This window comes from Eschrichtius robustus, chromosome 10 (genome assembly GCF_028021215.1).
Source record: "Eschrichtius robustus isolate mEscRob2 chromosome 10, mEscRob2.pri, whole genome shotgun sequence".
NCBI classification, from domain to species: domain Eukaryota; kingdom Metazoa; phylum Chordata; class Mammalia; order Artiodactyla; family Eschrichtiidae; genus Eschrichtius; species Eschrichtius robustus.
The window spans coordinates 33,204,740-33,227,034 of NC_090833.1; the positions used below are offsets into that span (position 1 = coordinate 33,204,740).

A 22,295-nucleotide genomic window follows, 5' to 3' on the forward strand; every position below is an offset into this window, starting at 1 on the left:
AAGGTGTTACCATCACTTCACTGTCCACTTGTAGAAACCAAGACCCAGACGATGAACCGTCTTTCCAGGGTGACAGTGAGACAGAAACCACTTCTGACTTGAACACCTGTGTATTCGCATCACATAATGAGTTCTCAGAGTGCAGGACTGGAATCTTAGTTGATACAGGTTTAACTGTTTTAACTGAGGTACTTGTATTTGTGTACTACGGAAAGAAAGATATGGTTCATGGTGATGCTGTTAATTATATATAAAGTGCTCTGCAGGACCCAGCTTAGCACCTTACTCACCACTGCTCCCTAAGAGTCCTCATTTTTTAAAGGGGCGAGGCTGTTTGGGTGGCCTCAGCTCCAACTTCTGGCTCCAAACTTTCTTAGCTGAGCATGTGACCTTGAACAAGGCACTTGCCTCTTAGAACTTCCTTTTCCTCTTCTATACTATGGGGCATTATCCCTGCCCTGCCCAGCTCCCAGAGCAGCTTTGAGTCTCAAATGAACTAATAGATGTGGAAGCACTTAGTGAACTGTAAAGTACGTGCACAAGTAGGGAACTGGAAGTCAGAGGTGGTGAGGGAAGAGTTTGCTGAAGACGAATACCACCGGCCCCCGCCAGCACTCAGCAGCCCCGTGGTCTGGCAAGACCAAAGCTCTGTACAGCTGGTGGGAGGCAGGTGGGGACTGGTGGACAATTACTCAGGATTTGTGTTTGGTCCCATGTCAGGGAGCAGCCTGCCCGGACTGGGGAGCTCAGAGACTCTGCCCGGCAGAGCCACAGGCTAATGCCATCCAAGGTATGAGCCACTAGCTCAGAAAAAACCCACTGCTGGTCTGCTTCCTGGCTAGCCAAGGTCGCTCTAGAGTTAGGCCCAAGGAGTCCACTTGAAATAAAACAAGTTCTTGTCCCAGTTGCCAGTTCACAAGAAGACCTTAGGCGAGACCCTCACTTCACTGGGCCTTAGTTCTACAACACAAGCCAACACAAGGTGTCTGGTTCGCACTATCTCACTACCTCTGTTATTATTCCTCCTACATCAAGTGCTTGCATCCAAAAATCTTCCCTGCCAGTACTTTTCCTGAGTAATGACGAATGTGTTTGCCCCTTTTGCAATATTCAGAGACACGTAACAGAGCTTCCAGGAGACTATTGCTAGTGGTTGAGGGTGAAGCTGGGAACCAGCTTGTCTGGATTGGAATCCTGGAGGGCTGTGTGGCCTCTGGCAGCTTGCTTAGCCCCTTTGACCCTCGGTTTCTCCATCTGCAAAATAGGAATCATAAGCATACCCACCTTACCAGGTTGAAGATCACTGAGATGATGTGTGAAGGGCTTCGTCCAGCTCCTGGCAGAGGAGAAGCTCAATAAAAAGCTGTTATTATTTTCTCCAAACACGAGGGTGCACAGGGACCACCCTGAATTGACTTCAGAAACACGGAGACACCTGACACTATTAGGAGCCTATGAGCCCTCACACAGGAGCTATAGACTCTTTCTTTTAGGATTTTGAAAGAACTGGAAATAGTCTGAGGAGCCCAACACCCAGGGACCCCCAGCCTGGAAACTACTGCCCTGGAGTCTTAACACTTCTTCCAGCTCTGACAGTACCTCAGCTCTGCTGAAGGTCAGCCAAACCTCTTAAAAGAAACCCGCGTAGTCAGTGGCAGCTGGGCCACTGGTGAGTCCAATGCAGACCCCAGGAGGAGTGGCCACAGCCCAGAGTCCTGTCTCCCAGGGTCAGGGCCCCTGGACAAGTGGGGCACATCAGAGGAAAGCTTGCAGCCTCCTGTTTAGCACGTCTGGGAATTGAACCTCCACACTCCCTCCCACCTCTCTGATCTGAAAAGGTCAAGAGAGAAGGAAGTGGTTATTTCAAAGGCTGGGCGAGCCTGCTTTGCAAAGGGGCCTGAGTCCTGATTCCCCCAAGGACTTGTTGAGAGAGAGAACTTTGCCTGTTTCCTTTCCTTCATTTCCTCCTTCTGCTCCTTGCAAGCCTGTTCTAAATATACATCTTAGAAGTCAAGATATGGGATGGCAAGAAGCAGAAACCTAGCTACCAAAGGTAGAGAGAAAACTCGGGTTCTGGGTGGGGTGGGAGTGATGTGGGGGGTCAGCCATGTGGTGAAGTCTCCCATGGCAAACACCACAGCTGATGGGAAGAGCACACAACCCTCCCCTCTGTGGACGCCTCTCACCCATTCTCTCTGGCTCCTCACACCAACCGCCTGAGACATCCAAGGCAGGGGTTCTAAGTTCCATTATACAGAGGAAGAAACTGAGAGGCAGAAAGGAGGTGATAACACTACAAATCATGGTTAATTATGTTGAGTACTTACTAATTTGCTAATAAGGTACTGAAAAGGATCCCCACAAAGATCCTATGAGGAAAGTACTATTATTACTATCCCCATTTTACAGATAAGAAAGTTAAGGCACAGAGGAGAAGCTTAGTTTATTTAAGTTTACTTGCACATCAAGTAACTGTCAGACACCAGAGCCCACGCTTGTAATCACTGGCTACACCAGCCCTGCCCAAGGGACCACACGAGTCCGTGGCAGGGCCAGGAGCCAAGCCAAGTTCAGTGGTCTTTCCCTGCCACCCCTCTGCTTCTGTGTGGTCAATGTAAGGCTGGCTATTCTAACAATCAGATGTACACAAAAGAGGGGCCAGCTGTGTGGGAGGGAGTGAGCACCCCATCACTAAGGGACATACCAACCAAAAGTACATGACCCCTTGGTGGGGCGTTACAGAGGTGACTGGGGTTGAACTTAAGGTTCCTTCTAGACACGAGCATCTACACAGGATGGAAGGGGACGATGAAACCCATTGTAGGTGCTAAACAAACCTCCAAAAAAGATTTCTAGGTCCCATCTTTTCTTTCCGTTCTCATGTCACTCATTCATTCTTAAGCTACAATTTACAATTTACTATGTGCCAGTTGCAGTGTCATGTAACAAGGGACAAGAGAGACACAGCCCCTGCCCTCCTGGAGCTTATATTACAGCGACCTACACAACCCAGGTTGCCTTCCTGCAACTTCCTCTACTAAGTCAGCGTTTCCCCCTCTGGACCTTGAGCTCATCCTGTTTCCCTTCTGCCAACTCCTCCTGCGGAAATCAAACCCAACTCAAATGCCACCTCTTCTAGGACACCTTCACTGGCATTCCCAACAACAGTGTCATTCTTCCTGTTAGGCTTCTGTGACCAGTACAGGGTGTTTACATATCTCACGGGGAGTTGTGTTGAACTGCTTTGAATTTCAGATGTTGGGGGGAAGTGGAGAGTTCTTCTACAAGACCACAAGCTCGTGGACAGCAGGGCGATTGTGTCCTAGTCTGGCTTTCCAATGCCGGGTATCCTGACACAGAGAAGATGCTCAGTTCACTCATTCATTCATTCAACAAATATGCCATGAGCACCTACGATGCGGCAGGCACTGTTCTGACTCTGGGTTTACAACTGTGAACAAAACAGACAAAAAGCCCTACCCTCGTTGCCATTCCAGTGGGAACAGCTAAGTGGACAAATTGATAACTGAATGAATATGCGTTGAATCCTGAAAACCCTTTTGAGCCCCTACGCCTAGGAAAAGGTACATTTTAGGACTGTTTGTATATCCACAAGGCCAAATATTTATCTAAATTAAGTGAGCTCTTGAAGGAAGCCTAGCCTCCTCTGTGGTGTGAGTGTTTAAAAATCACCAGAAAGAGATTGTGTTAGAATTAGTTGTTGCAAAATGACCCTGTTTGGGGATCCACAGCCATTGAGGTATTAGTCTGAGGCTTGGATAAAATAAAATAAACTAAGCTTTAGAGTCACAGAAAAGATTCAATTTGAGGAAACACCAGGCCCAGGGACAGTAATAACAAAAATAATCACAGCAAACACTTACACAGCACGGATTATGTGCCAGGCCCAGGAGAAGCCCCTGGTTCCTGACAGATGACAAGGCTGTGTCGGAAGGAAAGGGAAGCTACCAGAGGGGTGACCCCGACTGGAGCTGTCCCTCAAGATCGGGCCATTGTTCACTTGGGCTCTGACTGTCCTGTGAGCCACAAGCTTGCAGCCTGGTGCCTTTGAAATTCCCAGGAATTCAATGGCAGAAAAGACAGGTCTTCCCAAGTGGAAGGAAATTTGACTCCCTAAAATAGAAAAATCGTGCTCAGAGGAGGAAATTCCTTGTTACTATGGAGGCGTCTTTACTCCCTGAAAAGAAGATTGGAAAGCACATTTATTGAGAGCCTATTATATACCAGGCACTGTGCAAGGACCTGATGTGAACTATCATTTACTCACTGCTGGGCGTTATTCTAACATGAGGCCACAGCCAGGAATGAAATACATACATACTGTCAGTCGCCAGGGCTGACATGCAGCCAGGATATCCCTATATAACTGTCTTACGTGTTAAAATATTTCCATGTTTCTGTTTTACAGAAACAGCTGCCCTGAGCCTCCGAGTGCCCCCTCTCTGCCCCAGCTGCCCAGGCCCTCCTCCCATCCTTCCCCTCACTCCCCTAAGATCCAGCTCCTCCAGAGTTGACTCCAGCATAGCTGGGAGCCCAAAGACCTGGCACCTGTTGGCTGGTGCCTGTTAAATGTCCCATTTATCACCCTTGCCTGGCCCTCCTGGAGCTGCCAGGCCATGGGTATCTCACTTAATCCCCAGCAGCCCAGTGAGGGGGAAACATTGACCCTCTCAGACTCCTGCTTCCAGCTCCTTAAATGCTGCTGTACCCCAAGCTTCCTCCTTTCACCATTGCCCTCTCCTTCCTCACTGTGTCCTGTAGTGAGCTGATCCCAGCTGGTGGTTTCATACCTTTTCCACCCACTCAAACCTCCTGAATTTGCTTCTCCAGCCTGGACCTCTTTCCTAAGCTGGCCATATGGCCAACTGCCTGCTGGACGTCCCCCTGGGAAGTCCCACTGCCACCCAAGGTCTTCCCAAGTAACTGAGGTCAGCTTACCTCCCAGACCTTCCCTTCCTCCCCCGCCTCCTCCTTGCCTCCTCCTGGGTTCCCATTTCTCTCATTCCTGCACGCATGTATTCATGCCATTAACACCCGGAGAGCATCCATTACATGCCAGGCACCATGCCTGACACTGAGGATGAGGAAGGGAGCAAGATAAAGCCTCAAGGAGCCTACAGTCCATCAGATGTCCAAGCTAGAAAGCTGAGTGTCCCCGCCAACTCCTCCCTCCTTCAGCCCCAGCGGAAACATTAAACAAGTCCCGCGATTTGCCCCTTCCCCTCCATCTCCACCGCCAAGGCCTGAGGCCAGATCCTCATCCTCTCTCACCAAGGCCTCCCTCCCCTTTGGCCCTCTCCGCCACACAGCCAGAGGGACGTCTCCCGCACACATCTAAAGCTGCCCCTCCTCAGCCTAGAGCCCTCCATGGCTCCTCATTGCCCTCAGGAGAAGGTCCAAGCTCCCTGGCCCATCCTGACCTTGCTTGCTCCAGTGGGGTTGGTCTGGTGGGAGATGAGCTTTTGGGTGGTAGAGCTGTTTGTTTCCAACCACCTGCTGATTCCTCTGCAGTGGGGGTACACATGCACACAGACCCACACGGGCACACAGACACACACAGGCACAGACACACATGTGCTCAGGTGCACATGAGACATAAATGAGAAAGCCCAGACACACATGCCTGTAGATGGAGTTGCCAGATTTAGGAAATAAAAACACAAGGTGCCAGTTAAATCTGAATTTCAGGTCAACAACAAATTATTTTTTAGTATAAATGTCCCAAATATTGCATGGGACAGACTTACTATGCTAAAAACTAATTTGTTGTTCATCTGAAATTCAAATTTAACTGGATGTCCGTGTTTTACCTGGTGATGCCTGCACATCAAGGAAGGCTTACACAAACCCCCCCCGCCACAGAACCCAGCTTACACACACACACATATCACACACTGACAGTTCAATCCATGTGTAAATGTATACTTCACATGTCACACCTCAAAGATGAATGGGCATCTCACCACCTAGATTGAAATGTGGCAGGGCCATGCGATTGGCCAGCTGTGGAGAGCTCTTCAGGGAAATGTTTATTCTGTGAATAAATGCCTAATTGACAGGAATTCCTGGACGTCCAAGTTCCGGAATGTTGTGTGCCCAGAGTCGCCCTGCGGAATTTGAAGGCAGACAGAATTAAGCTAAAAAACCTGACCTCAACACATCTGCACTGTGTGTCTTTGCGCAAGTCACTCAGCCTCTCTGAGCTTCCATTAGCTCATCAGTAGAATGGAAATGTTCCATTAATAAACAAACTCTTTAGGGTTATGGTGAGAATCACTAAATGACATCATATATGTAGAAGACTTTTTTAGCGTTTTGGGTACAAATCAGTTCTTATAAACTCTTACTGTCAAGTACATATACAAAATCAAAAAAAATATTAATTGCAACTGGATTCAGAGATGGAATGACCCCTCAGAGCATAAGTAAAGCACAGAAGAGGAGAAAGCAATGAAACACTGGAACAATTAGACTCAGGTAGTTAAACAGGGTGGGAGGAAACTTTCGGAAGTGATTGGCATGTTTGTGGCATAGAATGTGGTGATGGTTCCATGGATGTATACTTATCTCCAAACTCATCAGAGTGTATACATTACGTTGTACAGCTCTTTGTATGTCAATCACACTTCAATAAACTGGTTTTAAAAAAACAATAAAGTCAGGCACTAGTATTAATTAAATACTACAGAGTCACATCGTCAATAGGTCAGGTTCTAAATTCAGCACAGACAGGGAAAACTGCCTATGTTTAAAACACTTCGAAAACACTTTTAGGATTGTATATACAATGTTATGCAATGTCAAATAATCATTCTTATGCACACTGGAAATTGAGGACCAAGGAAATAGAATGAAGGGAGGAACAAAAGGAACTTCTTTGTGCAAATGTCTGGGCACATTCTACTTTTCAAATGACTAGCAAATCCCTAGTGGTGGATGGCAGGGGTGGAATTTCAGTGTTTCTGCCTGCCTGCAGGGTTTCCTCCAATCTTCTTAAAACATTGAGCTTCCAGGTGGTTGACAGTAGTGTTGTTCATCAATTATCTTCCACCTTGAACACAATAGGATTGGATGTGCCTGTTCCCTTGAGGTTAAGTGAGATCATGTGATTTGCTCGGGCCAATGAATGTGGAGTGATGTGTGCTAGGGCTGAGGCGTTCCAGTTCTGCTAAGTGCTAAGCAACTCTTCATTGTCTCCCCCAGCTGCAGGGGCCAACAACATTCCAGATGATGAACCCTGAGTACCTAAGAGAGGTCAGTGTTGGGCAGAGACTCCACCAACCTACAATGGATTTATAGCTTGAGGAAGAAATGAACTTTTGCTGTTTTAAGCCATTCATATTTGGGAGGTGTGTGTTACTACAGCAAAATCCAGCTGACCCTGACTAATATGTTTGATAATCTTAATACAAATTCATAGATTTGTTTGTTAAGATTTTTTTAAAATGTCATTACCTCTTATAGGGGGAGGAAAGTTCTAATTAAACTTGTAAGTTAAATAAGACTGAGGTGACTTCATGTAATTATACACTGCCAGGATTATACCTGGAACTTTGCTAAAAGCCAAGAATGAAATATTAGATTATGGATCAGTGAAAGCATTTAGGAGTGGGTAATAGAAGAAATTAGTACCAAAAGGCTCTGGACCAGAGGGCTAGGAGGGAGGAAACCAATGTTTACAGAGTGCCTGCTATGTGCCAGATACTGTGCTGCATGCATTGAAAATATAATTTCTTTATTATTCTCACTAAAACTCAATGATGTAGAAACTGAGGCTCAGAGAGGTCAAAGAAGATGTCTAGTAGCAGAGAAAGGATTCAAACCCACACTGGCCTTACTCTTACATCGATGCTCTTACTGGAGCCATAGGGAGGCTGAGTTTGGCAGGACACACCGGCCACCATTCGCTCCAGGGGTGGTTGCAATTTAATGTGGAAACAGGCTAGCATTCAGTTTTTCAATAGCTCAGACATGACAGTCTCTTGGCGAGGACTAGGGTGTCCAGAGGGCTTGCCCCACACAGAGCGGCCCTGCTTATGACTTCCTGCTCTGCACCCACAAGGGTCCCGGGCGTCTTGGGAGTGTCCTCGGAGGAGGAAGCAGCATTCCAGGTCCACATGCAGACAGCTGTGAACTAGGGTGACTCATGCTGGGACAAGAAAGCCACTTCTTTGCCTGGATTCCCTGTCCCCAAGTCCTAATCTGGAGAAAGCTTCCTTAAGCTCCCTGAACACAAGACTCTGTCTGGGTGGCTGGCGCATGAAAGGGGCGGGAAGCCAGTGACGTCCAAAGAGAGCAGGGTCCAGAACAAAGAGGAAATTCAGGGTGGGAGATCATTTTTTCTCCCTGGCAAGGCTCCTGCAGCCATCTGGCTGAGGGGGCTGTTATTCAAACCTCTGGATCATAGTCTGTTTGTTTTTGAGCAGTTTGCAGCTGATTATTTTCATCAAGTTCCCTGCGACCAACCGCGCCGGCTCCGATACCAGGCAAACCTGTGCAGCCAGCACGTCCTGTCAGCCAGGTTCACAGTTGGTTCCCCTCCCAGGAAGCCAGCAGCATTGTCCTCTTACCAACAAGTAGCCCCTGGCCCAGGACAGGGCATTCACCTCTGGATGCCTGGGCCAGCCCTCCAACTGTTCCAGCTGACATCAACCGGACAGACTGGAGGGAAGGAGGGGCATCTGGGAGATCAGAAAGCCCCTGGTGGCCAGACCAACTCGAAGGGCCTTTAGTGTTGTCAGCTCTGAAAAGGCAGCACCAACCTTTTCTGGGTGTCATCACTGTGCAGAAAGGCAGGATGGAGAGATCTCAGAGAGGACTGAGTTCAACGTTCAGATCTGATCTCCATTACTCTTGCCATCAGGCAACTGAGCCTCCTTTTCTTCCTCTGGGGATCAGGGATAGTAAAGCTTTCTGTCCCTGGGCTGTTGTATGCAAATGCATACACATATAATATTATAGGCAGACCTCATTTTACTGCACTTCACTTTATTGCACTTCTCAGATACGGTGTTTTTTTTACAGATTGAAGGTTTGTGGTGACCCTTCAACGTTGAGTAAGTCTGTTGGCACCATTTTCCAGCATTTACTCACTTCGTGTCTCTATGTTACATTTTTTATTTTTTTAATTTTTGGCTGCGTTGGGTCTTCCTTGTGTGCAGGCTTTCTCTAGTTGCGGTGAGCAGGGGCTACTCTTCATTGGGGTGCACGGGCTTCTCACTGTGGTGGCTTCTCTTGTTGTGGAGCATGGGCTCTAGGCATGCAGCTTCAGTAGTTGTGGTACGTGGGCTCAGTAGTTGTGGTTTGCAGGCCCTAGAGTGCAGACTCAGTAGTTGTGGCACACGGGCTTAGTTGCTCCGCAGTATGTGGGATCTTCCCGGACCAGGGATCGAACCCATGTCCCCTGCACTGGCAGGCGGATTCTTAACCACTGTGCCACTGGAGAAGTCCCTATGTCACATTCTTAGTAATTCTCACAATATTTCAAACCTTTTCATTATTATTATATTTATTATAGTGATCAGTGATCTTTTTTTTTTAACATCTTTATTGGAGTATAATTGCTTTACAATGTTGTGTTAGTTTCTGCTGTATAACAAAATGCATCAGCTATACATATACATATATTCCCATATCCCCTCCCTCTTGCATCTCCCTCCCACCCTCCCTATCCCACCCCTCTAGGTGGTCACAAAGCACCAAGCTGTGATCAGTGATCTTTGATGTTACTACTATAACTTGCTATAAGTTCAGACGATGGTCAGCATTTTTTAGCAATAATGTATTTTTAATTAAAGTGTGTACATTTTTTTAGACATAATGCTATTGCACACTTACTAGACTACAGTGTAGTGTAAATATAACTTTTATATGCACTGGGAAACCAAAAAATTTGTGTAACGTGCTTTATTTCAATATTCTGTTTACTGTGGTAGTCTGGAACTGAACCCGAGATAACTCCCAGGTGTGCTTGTATATGTAAAAGGCCTAAGACCACATCTGTACATAGCAAGTTCTTAATAAATATTATTAGTTTCCTCCTTCCATTTCTTCAAGCATGTGCTACGCTGGCCTCTCAGCTCTCCTGGCTTGAAGGATGGGTGAGGCCTGGTGTTCCTTGCTTTGGGGAATGGGATGCAGGGATTGGGGGCTTTCCTTCCAGAGGCAATAAGAATGGTCCATGTCTTCAAAGTAACTGTGGTGGCCACAGACTGATAACTTTTTACCCAGAAAGTAAAATCCAAACGGTTTGGTAAGATGTGAGCTCAGTTACTCAATCTGCCTTCGGACATCAGCCTGTCCTTGGGGTCAAATGAGCTCTTAACAGGCCTGGCATTTTGTTATCTGCTTTCTCCTGCAACTGTTTTTCAGTAGAGAAATCTCACCTGTGCAACAGGAACACATACTCAAGGTCCTTCAGAATGAGCTTCTGTGTGTGCCAGATGGGCAAGTTCAATGGCAAGGTGTGTGTGGTCGGGGGTGTCATTTTAAAAAGGAAAGAGGGAGGGGGCTCTGTCTGAGGGGAAGGGAAATGCTTGCACTTGCCCAGTGCTGAAGGAACCTTGGGTAAGGTAGCAGGTGTATACATGCCACTGACCTGATCCCGAGCTCTCCAAGAGAGGCCCAGGGAAGGAGAGCTCTGCAGGGGAAAACAGAGCTGGAAGTAGCTTTCAATTACTCTCAACTGCCCTCTATGGGAAGATAGAAAGAGGGTGGTCAAGGCAGGGGGCTCTTGGAGACTGAGGTGCTCAGAGCTGGCAGGAGCCCCGCTGACTTTAGGGGTGGGTGTGGACAACTGTGGAAGAACAGCCAACCACTGACCTTGCTGAAAGAGCCATGTCCTGAGCTTGGGCTGAACTGAGGGGACAGAGGGAGCAGTGTTGAATCTGAGTTGGGGATGCCTTGTCTGCAGCCCTGGACAAGTCGCTTCCACCCTGCAGGCCTTGGTTTCCCTTGTGTGAAGCTGGAGGATTGGACTGTGCCATCTCTAAGCAGTTTCCAGAACTGACTCGTGTAGTCTCTGATGCAGACGTCAGGTGAAGAAACCAAAGGAACAGAGGAGGGTGATTGGTCACTCAAGTCCACACCCCTTCTCTCTGTCCAGTGGATGTCCCACGTCGTCCACACTCATTTATCGAGTTGCTGACGAAAAAAGACTGCTCACCAACACTCACACAGTTTTATAGGTTTGTCCACCATATAATCCTGTTCATTCCTCCCAACAACCCTGTAAGAAGATAATACCTACAGTTGATTGAGTGATATTATGTGCTGAGCATTACCCTAATCCTTTTACATATTTCATCGTACTTAATCCCCACCATACTCACATGAGGCATGGGTATTATTGTCCCTGCTTTACTGATGTCCACTTGCCCTTGCAAATGTGAGCTCCTCTAGACACGCAGTAACTGGATGGAGTCTCTGAACCTGGCCCGTGTGCTCTCCACTTGGGCCCGAGGCGCTGGGCCAGCTCCTGCCTGTTTGCATTAGGCTCCTATTTCCTCCCAGCTGTCCTTGGCTCTGGTCTCCCTCTTACCAGAGGGGACCTTGAGAAATCATTCTCCTGATGCAGCAGGAAGAGGCCACTCAGGTCGGGTGAGTGCTGAGGGAGATGCTGAGTTACTTTCCACAAGTCTGCTCCTCCCCAGAGAAGGGCTGGCCCACCCAAGTCTCCCAGGACAGTCTGAACAAGTATCTGATCCAGAAATTTGGCCCAATGTTCTTCCTTCCTTGCTGGCTCAGAGGATCCAGGGCCATGTCTGCTGGGCCAAGTCCTCCACCTGCGTCCTAGATCCTGAGGCCTCCCTCTCCTGCTCAGCCTTCCCTCCCTGGCAGCCCTGTCCCTCCCTCTCTACTGGCTCCTTCCCACTGGTTGCTGCTGAGGCGCAGCAGAAAGAGCCTGGACACGGAGTCAGAAGACTGGGAATCAAAGCTGCTCTGTCACTTACTAAATGCATGACTCTAGACAGGTCAGTCACCTGGCTGAGCCTCGGTTTCCTTTCCTGGAAATTGGGGTTATGAGGGTGATAGGGCCGCAATTCCTCTCCAGTCTGATTTCCAACTGCCCCCCATCTTGCCACTTCTGCTCCACCCAGACCTGTCTCCTGCCCATGGATTATTTAACAAATCCATTCAATAGGTGGGCTGGCACAGAGCACACTCCCATAAGAAGCTCCACCCAGGCCCTGCTATCACGGAGTCCACAGTCTAGAGGGTCAGGGAAGTAATAAACAGGCAACTATCAGACAGTGCACTGCGAACTGCGATGCCAGAAGCCAATGGTGCTGGGGTAATGTGAGGAAAGGCATCCATTCAGCCCTGGGATGCCTGCAAAGGCCTCCCAAAGGATGAAATATCAAGCTGAGATCTGGTAGGATTCAGCCCTCGGAAGAAGAGGAAGAGAATATTCTAGGCAGAGGGAATAGCTTGAACCAAGGCCCAAAGACAATAGAAGGTTAGGAGACATGAACAAACATTGTTTGGTTTGATTGCACCACAGCACGTGCATGCATGTTTGTGTGTGCGTGTGTGTGTGCGTGTGTGCACTCATGCGTGTTGGAGTAGGAGAGAATGGAGAGGTGAGCCTGGAGAAGTGGCCATGGACTTGCTTATGCAGAGCAAGACTCTGGGTGGTACGCATAGAGAGCAGTGGGGGAGGATGGGAGGGATTATAAGCAGGGAAGGGACATGGTCAGGCATGATTTTGAAGATGCCTCTGTCTGCCATGGCAAGAGGGGATCAGATTTTTAAAGAAATGATTGCCAATACCAAGCATCTATGAGGATATGGAGCCACTGCAACTCCCATACTCACATATAATGGGATGTATACCTGTAACCTGAACCACTGTTTTAAAGAACCATTAAGCAACACCTAGTAAAGTTGAAGATCTGGATATTCTTTTTTTTTTTTTTTTTTTAAATCTGATCCTCTCAGATGTGGGTATTCTTAACCCAGCAACTCCATTTCTTGGTTCCTACCCAAAGAGACATGTGTGAGGCATGTCTATGTAAGGATATTCACTGAAGTACCATTTGTAATAGTAAAAAAGTTGAAATGACCTATCCAGGCATCTGTAGACGAACAACTCGGTAAAGTGCAATTTGCTTATACGTTAGAATACTACTCAATGGTTAAATGAATGAACTGGATCTCCATGTATCAAGGACAAAACTGAAAATATAATGAGCAGTGGGGGAAAAAAGGCAACTTGCAAAAGGATATGAACCTAATACTTTGCGGTTTGTGGATCATCAGTAGAAAAGATATAAAAATACATGTGGGAATTCATCACACCAAATGAGGATAATATTTACTCTGTGGACGGAGGGTTAAGGGGTAGGGTAGGAACTTAGCTGAAATTATAATCTTATATTTCTATACAAGACAGAATTGAAGCAAATAGAGTGAAATGTTAATACCTACTGAGTCAAAAGGGTGGGTATCTTGTGACTTTTGCATTGTTTGCTATACTTTTGATATGTTTGAAGTTTTTGGCAATTGAATTTTAAAATGGATTCATGGACAACAAGGCAAGGGGGAGGCAGATCTGCTGGGGAGGCTTTTGCTGTGTCGAGGCTGGGGAGGCTTTTGTTGTGTCGAGGCTGGGTAGGCTTTTCCTGTGTCGAGGCTGGGGAGGCTTTTGCTGTGTCGAGGCTGGGTAGGCTTTTCCTGTGTCCAGGCTGGGGAGGCTTTTGCTGTGTCCAGGCTAGGGAGGCTCTTGCTGTGTCGAGGCTGGGGAGGCTTTTGTTGTGTCGAGGCTGGGTAGGCTTTTCCTGTGTCCAGGCTAGGGAGGCTCTTGCTGTGTCCAGGTAAGGGAAGCTGGTGACTCGGACCAGGGGAGGGCACAGTGGGAATGGAGAGAAGCGGATACAAATGAGCAATACTCAGAGGCAGAATCAGCACAACTCTCTGCCTACTGGGATTCTTCCTTCTTTCTCTCTTTATCCGCAGGCACCTACTCAGAGTTCTGCCTCTATAGGCGGCTTCTTCAACCACCCTGGTCCTCAGAGATCTCTTTTACTCTGACATCTTCTAGGCCTTGAAATATCAGTCACTCCTGGAGTCATTTCATGCAACAATGCCTGAACTTGTGGTGTCCACATGTTTCCTTTCTCCAGTAAAACCATGTGTTTGAGCAGGGCAGGAACTCTCTCTTATGCTCTTGACGGGTGTCCCTCTGGCACATCTATGTGGCTAATTGCTGTATCCCATGCCGCCCTCACATCATGCCCGTGGTTAGTGCCAGAGAAGTTCTAGTTGAATGAATACATGAATAGATAAGCGAATGACTAAACAAGTTCCAGGAAGAATTGCTGAGTAAATGCAGGGAGTCAATTGGCAGCCCAGAATCCAAACCACAAGTTTGCTATTAACAAGTAGTAACTTTGGCAAAGTCGCTTCACCTCTCTGAATCTGTTTCTCCAGCTATAAAATGGAGAAAATGCCCGTCTTTCAGGATTAATGCTTATGGATATTTTATATTGCTTATGTATTCCTATGGGTGTTACATATTATGAAGATTATATCCATAACATACCTCTAAGATGCCTACCACTTCCTCCCCAATCTCACTCATATTTCATGGAACTTTCCTTGTTCCTAGCCCAGAAAGTGTAGCTTTTCATACCAGTGGATGCAGCCCCTTCTGCAGATAAGTGATGGAGCCAGGAGGACCTCTGACCCAAGCTGGGCCAATCACACTCTCTCCCAGGAATTTGGAACACAGAGACTTAGTCAAGTGACTTGCATTCATCAAACATTTGATGAGCAGCCCACTCTAATCATGCCTTGAGCTTGCACAGTCATATATTTTAGCCAACATGCTGCACTGCAAGATGAGAGCCTGAGGACTTCCCTGATGGCCCAGTGGTTGAGAATCCGCCTGCCAATACAGGGGACACGGGTTCAATCCCTTGTCCAGGAAGATCCCACATGCCACGGAGCAACTAAGCCCGTGCGCCACAACTACTAAGGCTGTGCTCTATAGCCTGCGAGCCACATGTACTGAGCCCGTGTGCCACAACTACTGAAGCCCGCGTGCCTAGAGCCCATGCTCCACAGCAAGAGAAGCCACCGCAATAAGACGCCCGCGCACCGCAATGAAGAGTAGCCCCCGCTTGCTGCAACTAGAGAGAAAGCCAGCATGCGGCAATGAAGACCCAACACAGCCAAAAATAAATAAGTAAACAAATAAATTTATAAAAAGATGAGAGCCTGAGGATTTGGGGGGAAAATAGGATAATTGTCCCTCTCTCCTGCCCCTTATCACAGTCTGTTTTCTAGGGCCTTTGTAGACAAGCCTTCTCTGTCTTACAAGGCCGAGGTTGACTTGCTCCTGTCTTCCCCACAGCACAAAGCCTAGCGCCTGGCACTGAGAAGGCACTCAAGTGACATTGTTTCAGATGAATTGTGTTGGATATGAATGGAAATAGACCAGGACTCATGAGGGAAAGAGAAAGCGAGCTGGTGAGTGCAGACAAATTCAAAGCATAGGAGGGATGTTTTAAGCAATTGGAGATATTTAACTTGTTGCAGAAAAGGCTCATGGAGAGCAAACAGAAAAAGCGATCCAATGTTCTCCGTGGCTAAAAGTTACAGAGAAGCAGGTGTGGCTTCACACCAGGAAAAACTTGCTGTTGGAACTGCTCACAGGTATGTTGATTGTCTTATAAGTCTCCCTGTTTGGGGACATGTGCAAGCAGAGACTGGGTACCACTTAGCAGCTATTCAGGCACTATATGAGAGGGCTGGGCTAGTGACCTGAAAAATTCCTTTCAATTGGGAGTGTCTAAGTCTATGCGTTTATTTGTTGGTGCACCCTAGAGGAAATTGTTAGTCAAAGTTCTAGTTATTAGTGAGACCTCTCAGAAACTTTGGCCATGTGTTCTGAAATACATATCAGACAAAGAGCATCCATGGAATAACTGTTACAATTTATCATTTCAGTTTTTATTATACAGTTTTATTAATGTTGGATAAAGTTTTAAGAGAAGCTTTTTTGCCCTAAAAATGTTAATGGGTTGCCCATCAGCTTCAAAAGAAGAAAAATAGCTAATAGAAAAATTATATAGGGCTTCCCTGGTGGCGCAGTGGTTGAGAATCTGCCTGCCAATGCAGGGGACACGGGTTCGAGCCCTGGTCTGGGAAGATCCCACATGCCGCAGAGCAACTAGGCCCGTGAGCCACAACTACTGAGCCTGCGCGTCTGGAGCCTGTGCTCCGCAACAAGAGAGGCCGCGATAGTGAGAGGCCCGCGCACCGCGATGAAGAGTGGCCCCCGCTTGCCGCAACTAGAGAAAGCCCTCGCACAGAAACAAAGACCCAACACAGCCAAAAATAAATAAATAAATTTAAAAAAAAAAAGAAAAGAAAAATTATATAGTTACAGTGTTAACCCCAAAGTGGAAAGAAGAAGCAAAGTCCCAGCAGAGTACAGGGCATGTGCTCAACACATGGGCATGTCCTGCTCTCTCTCTTTTTATAGTCTGCCCGAAGTTACCAAGAGGACAAAATCAGGATGAAGGTCAGGATTACAGAATCCAGTGGGACCTTGTTGTGTATGTGAAACCAGCTAACTGAAGACAGAAAAATTTCCAAAATTGTTACGTAATAAGAATTCCCCCTGCCCCATAATGATACCTCCACTGGTCCCCTTCCAGTTTACCTCTCCCATCAGCATAACAATCCACTCCGTGAATAAGCAGGACCATTCTCAGAAGAGGCAGAAAGAGAAGAGCTGGGCGGGGCTTTCAGGGAACTCTATCCTGATCCTATCTTCTTCTTGGGCCTTTTGGCATCCTGATGCTTGCCAATTAGCCATCCCCAGGTGGACCCGGCCATCAGGTAAGCATGTAAATCCATACACTTAGTATCCATGATCTACACATCAAAGTCAGAGAGAGAAATCTACATGGCAAACAGGAATGACGAAGGATCCTATCATTAGACAAGTACCTATAATCAAGGTTTTTAACCTTGGTTGAGGGAGACTTTAAAACCCCAAAAACTTCCATTTGAAACCACTAAAATAAGGATCTCTGGGGGTGGGACATAGATATCAGCATTTTTATTTTTATTTTTTAATGAGATATACTTTACATACCTCTGAAATTTATAGATCTTAACTACTTAATGTGTTTTGACAAATGTGTATACCCATGTGACCTACACCCCTATCAAGATATGGAACATTTCTATCACCTCAGAAAGTTCCCAGCTGCCCCTTCCTAATCATTCCCCAGAGCTCAAGATGCAAACATTGTTCTGATTTTTTTCTACCTTAGATTAGTTTTTCTTGTTCTGGAATTGCATATATTGAATACATAGAATGATATAGTGCTCTTTTATGAACTGACTTCTTTCACTTGCATAATGCTTTTGATTTTCATTCATTTTTTGTATGTATCAGTAGCCCTTTCCTTTTTCATTACTTAGTTGTATTCCATTGTATGGATGTGTACAATTTATTTCTCCATTCAGCAGTTGATAGACATTTTGGTCACTTCTAGTTTGTGGTAATTCTGAATAAAGCCTCTATAAACAGTCACATGCAAGTCTTTGTGAGGACATATGTTTTTATTTCTCTTGGTTAAATACCCAGGAGTGATATTGCTGAGTTATACCATAAGTAGAGGTTTAACTTTATAAGAAACTTCCAAACTGTTTTCCAAACTATGCAATTTTTACATCCTTACCAGCAATGGATGAGAGTTCCAATTGTTCCATATCTTTGTCAGCACTTGTTATTGTCAGTTTAGTTTTTTCAATAAACTTTTTATTTTAGAACAGTTTTAAATTTACAGAAAACATTGTAAAGGTAGTAAAGAGAGCTCTTACATATCCTGCACCCAGTTTCCCTTATTATTCACACTTACATTAGTATGGTACATTTGCTACACTTAATAAACCATTATTTGTACCTTATTCTTAACTAAAGTCTACTCTTTATTCAGGTTTCTTTGGTTTTTATCCAATGTCCTTTTTCTGTTCCAGGATTCCACACACAATACCACATTACATCTAGTCATCATGTCTTCTTAATCTCCTCTTGGCTGTGACTGTTTCTCAGATTTTCCTTGTTTTTGATGACCTTGATAGTTTGAGGAGTATTAGGTATTTTATAGAATGTCGTCAGTTGGGATTTACCTGGTGTTTTTTCTCACAACTAGACTTGGGTTATAAATTCTAAGGAAGAAGACCACAGAGATAAAGTATCATTCTCATCACATCATATCAAGGGTACATACTATTAATGTGACTTCTCACAGGTGATGATGACCTCAATCACCTGGCTGAAGTACTGAGAAAAAAGTCTTTCAGTGTGTCCATATATTTACCTTTTCCATTGCTCTTTATTCCTTCTGCAGTGTCCAATTTGCTATTATCCAATCTAGTGAGTTTTTAAATTTCAGATCTTATATACATATACATTTTTTAATTAATTAATTTATTTATGGCTGCGTTGGGTCTTCGTTGCTGCACGTGGGCTTTCTCTAGTTGCAGTGAGCGGGGGCTACTCTTCATTGCAGTGTGCAGGCTTCTTATTGCGGTGGCTTCTCTTGTTGCGGAGCACGGGCTCTAGGCACACAGGCTTAGTTGTGGCACACGGGCTCAGAAGTTGTGGCTCACAGGCTTAGTTGCTCCACGGCATGTGGGATCTTCCTGGACCAGGGCACGAACCCATGTCCCCTGCACTGGCAGGCAGATTCTTAACCACTGCACCACCAGGGAAGTCCCCAGATCTTATATTTTTTAGTTCTAAAATTTCTATTCTGTTTTTTTGCTTGTTTGTTTCCATTTCTCTGTTAGAGATTCCCCCATCTGTTCATTCATTATGTCCATCTCTTCCTTTACTGAACATATTGATAATAGCTATTTTAAAGTTCTTATCTATTAATTCCATCATCTTATCACCTCTGGACCTGTTTTTGCTAACTGTTCTTTCTTCTAGTTTGGTGCACATTTCCCAGCTTCTTCATGTTTCCAGTAATTTTTGTTTGTTTTCTGGACATTGTGGATATGATGCTGAGAGTCTAGATTATCTCCTTTTAAAGAGTCTCATTATTTTTTTTTTTTTCTGGCAGGCAGTTGCCTTTATTTTAAAGACAGAAAGGCACAGCCTTTCTGGGGTCTCAACTGAATGTCCAGAGTATTTGGTGATGTCCCTCTAATATGGCTAGTCAGAAATCCAGTATCTGTTAGTGCTGTGAGACTACCAAAATCTCTGTTGACCTCGTAGCCCTCCAGTAGCTGTTTCCTGCCAAGTCTCTCAGAGTCTCACTCTGTGCATGTACAGCTTAGTACTCAGCAAAAGACTTAAGGGAATTCCATGAAAATTTCACATCAGTATTTTTTAAAGCTCTCTAAGTGATTCTAATGTACAGCCAAGGTTGAGAACTATTGAGTATTAATTCCCTAATTGTGAAGGAGTTGGAAAAAATGCTCTAGTACCAAAGAAAGTGCCGAACCCCTCAAGGTGGACTGGTCCTGGACAAAGTCATGAAGGATGTTGATAAAAAGAACTCTACACTAAAATGGCTCTAACCTGGGAGACATAAAGGAACAGAATCCAAGATTAATCAAGTTTAGTGTACCTCCTGTCCTTTAAAAGGATCAGCTATTATAGCTCATTCTTGCTCAGTTTGAGTAGTCCTCCCTTAAGACTTTCCTGTCACCTAGACTTTGAAAACTAAAGTGATAGCTGGTCAAAAAGAATTCCCAGTGCACTAAAGCCAGCAGGTGGAGGAAAATGGATCAACCCTTAGTGAATCCCTGTCAGTTGTCAGGTTCCAAATTCAGAGGATATAAGAGGAAGAAGATGTCACTCCTGCCCCCAAAGTGGCTTCAAATCTAGTGGAAATTCCAGTATATATGGAGCTAAATTAAGTACATTTCAGACTGTGATAGGTCCGTGGTATGGCAGAGATACCTTCAAATTGCTTTTAGGAGCACAGGTATGTCTAACTTTGGGTTTGAAAAGGCTTCACAAAGGAATAGCTTTTGAGCTGGGTCCCATTAAGGATAAGAACGGTGAATGTGGTGAAGTGAAGAAGGGAAGGGTATTCTAGGCAAAGAGAACATATGAAGGGAGAATAAATGGAACATAAGGGAAATTTGGTAAGTTCTTTAATGGAAAGATGAGGAATAGAAGCATAGTTTATAGAAGAGCAGAAATAAGATGACTTTACTCTTCCCATCAGTTGAGACGAATCAAATTTAAGAAATAAAAAAATAACTTATAAACAGTTCCTGTTGCTTTGTAATGAATCTCACCTTCTTTGGGACTGGAGTGGATCTTTAGCAGAAGTTTAACAAAGGTCTGCCATAAGTGGGGGAAGTCTAAACAGTGTACAGAGAACCAGAGATGTCTGACCATGTGAATCTAATCTGAAGATTGTAACCTCCCTAAAGTTACACATTGCATTTCAACATAAAACTGCAGAGAGTGAACTTTACACATGGACAGAGATTGTTCTCAATGTTTCGTATATGTACAGGCACTGCAGAGAAGCAGAAATCACTGAGTAGACGGGGAAGCTTAAGGATGAAAGACACTTGGCCATATGTGCTTTAGAGATCTCCCCTGCGCCAGAAAACAGGGGTCTGAGGCCTGAGTTTGCCATTTACTGTATATCATGCCCTTAAGAAAGTTTTTTAATTCCTTGGACCCTTAGTTCCCTCTTTTACGAAATGGACACATTAACGCCTGCTCACCCTGCTGTCTAACCGGATTCTCAGGAAAGACCAAATGACCTACTTTGTGGGGAAAAGCCTTGTAAGGTTAGAGCCCATTTATGATGCAAAGAGTTATTATTACTACTAATAAACAAGAAGAATGTGTGACAATGCCCAGAATTTCCTGTTGAGACAATAACTTCATGAAACCATTAAGAAAACTAGGATGTTTGTTAATTCCACAATGAGAGTTATGTGCTGGTATTGTTTCAACCATCTCCAGGGAATAAAGGGTTTGACAGCAATAAAGAATGAGCCAATTTTTCCTAAAGATTCTTGTTCTCTTTAGAATCATTTCAATAGCTTTTTGTGCCTTACCAAGACTTTTCCTGCCAATCCTGCCATGACTGATGAGAACTGGGTATTATTCAATTAATTTTTTCCTTAAAAAAAATTAAGGGAAATCTTTCCACATGCTAATACTCATATAATTCAGGTCTGTGAATACTCCACCTCCTCCAAGGCAGCTCTCAGGCACAATGCTGGGGTCCTGAAGAACATCAGTGACTGTAGAAATTTCTTCTACTCACCAAGAAAAGAGGGAAATTCATGCCTGACACCAAACCAGTCTCTTGGAAGCCCTCCTTTCCCCTTCTATAAGCTCAGGACAAGAGGCTTTCATGTGGATACCACTTGGCATTTATAAATTTGTCAAAGAACTGTGTGGGCAAAGCCCTCTAGGGGATACACACTGCCCTTCAGAAATGCAACACAAGGATCCTTTCTTGTTGGGCTAATGATGCCTGGTGGTGATTTTGATGACCTTTGGGATGTCATTTTCATTTCATGTCATCACACACAGTAGCTGACCGCCCTTCCCCACATCTTGCCACAAAGAGCCTGTGGATTCCGGTCCCAAATGGTGACCCAAAGCCTCACATTGAATTTCTCCTTTCAAATTTACACTAAAATCATCAAACTACTATAATAAATGGGGAAAGTCTGAAACTTGGAAAGAGCGATTTTACAGCACATCTCAAATTTTAGCATGCACACAAATCACCTAGGAGTCTTGTTAAAATGCAGATTCTGATTCAGTAGGTCTGGGATGGGGCCCATAAATTTGCATTTCTAAGAAATTCTCAGGTGATGCTGAAACTACTGGTCCCTGGACCACACTTTAAGGAGCAAGAAATCAGAAGGCAAACATGAACAATTCTCCCAGAACTCAAAGGAAATGGTTAAAGAGATAAAAATGGTGAAAGAAAAGTTGGAGAGCCAAGAGCTGCAATGGAGCTTCTACATATAGAAGAAGAGAACAGAGGAGATAGAGAAAAAAATTGAAGTGGCATATATATTTTGACTTTAGAAAAATGTATTAGTCTAATTCATCATATCAATATAGCAAAACAGAAATACCACATAATTTTTTTGATAGGTGACAAAAATCACTTGAGAAAATTCAACATTCCATCATCATCATCATCATCATCATCGAGAGAGAAGAATATTTTCTTAAAGTGACAAATGTACTCTATGTAAAATCAAAGCCAGTGGGATGCTTAATGAGCCATTCCATTCACATAAATAACCAG

General features: G+C 45.1%; 1 long non-coding RNA gene across 3 annotated transcripts in view; it reads left to right on the forward strand.

The window, feature by feature from the left end:
• LOC137769860 (uncharacterized) overlaps window positions 1-22,295 on the forward strand; it is a 40,755-nt gene that overhangs the window by 4,391 nt on the left and 14,069 nt on the right. Inside the window, exon 2 of one of the 3 annotated variants that reach the window (XR_011075098.1) lies at window positions 14,630-15,492. The exons of 1 other annotated variant lie outside the window; for it this stretch is intronic. This is a non-coding gene — a long non-coding RNA (uncharacterized lncRNA). Of the gene's footprint in view, window positions 1-7,224; window positions 7,478-14,629; window positions 15,493-22,295 lie in introns of those variants that run through there. One more of the 3 variants, XR_011075096.1, reaches the window with a different exon arrangement.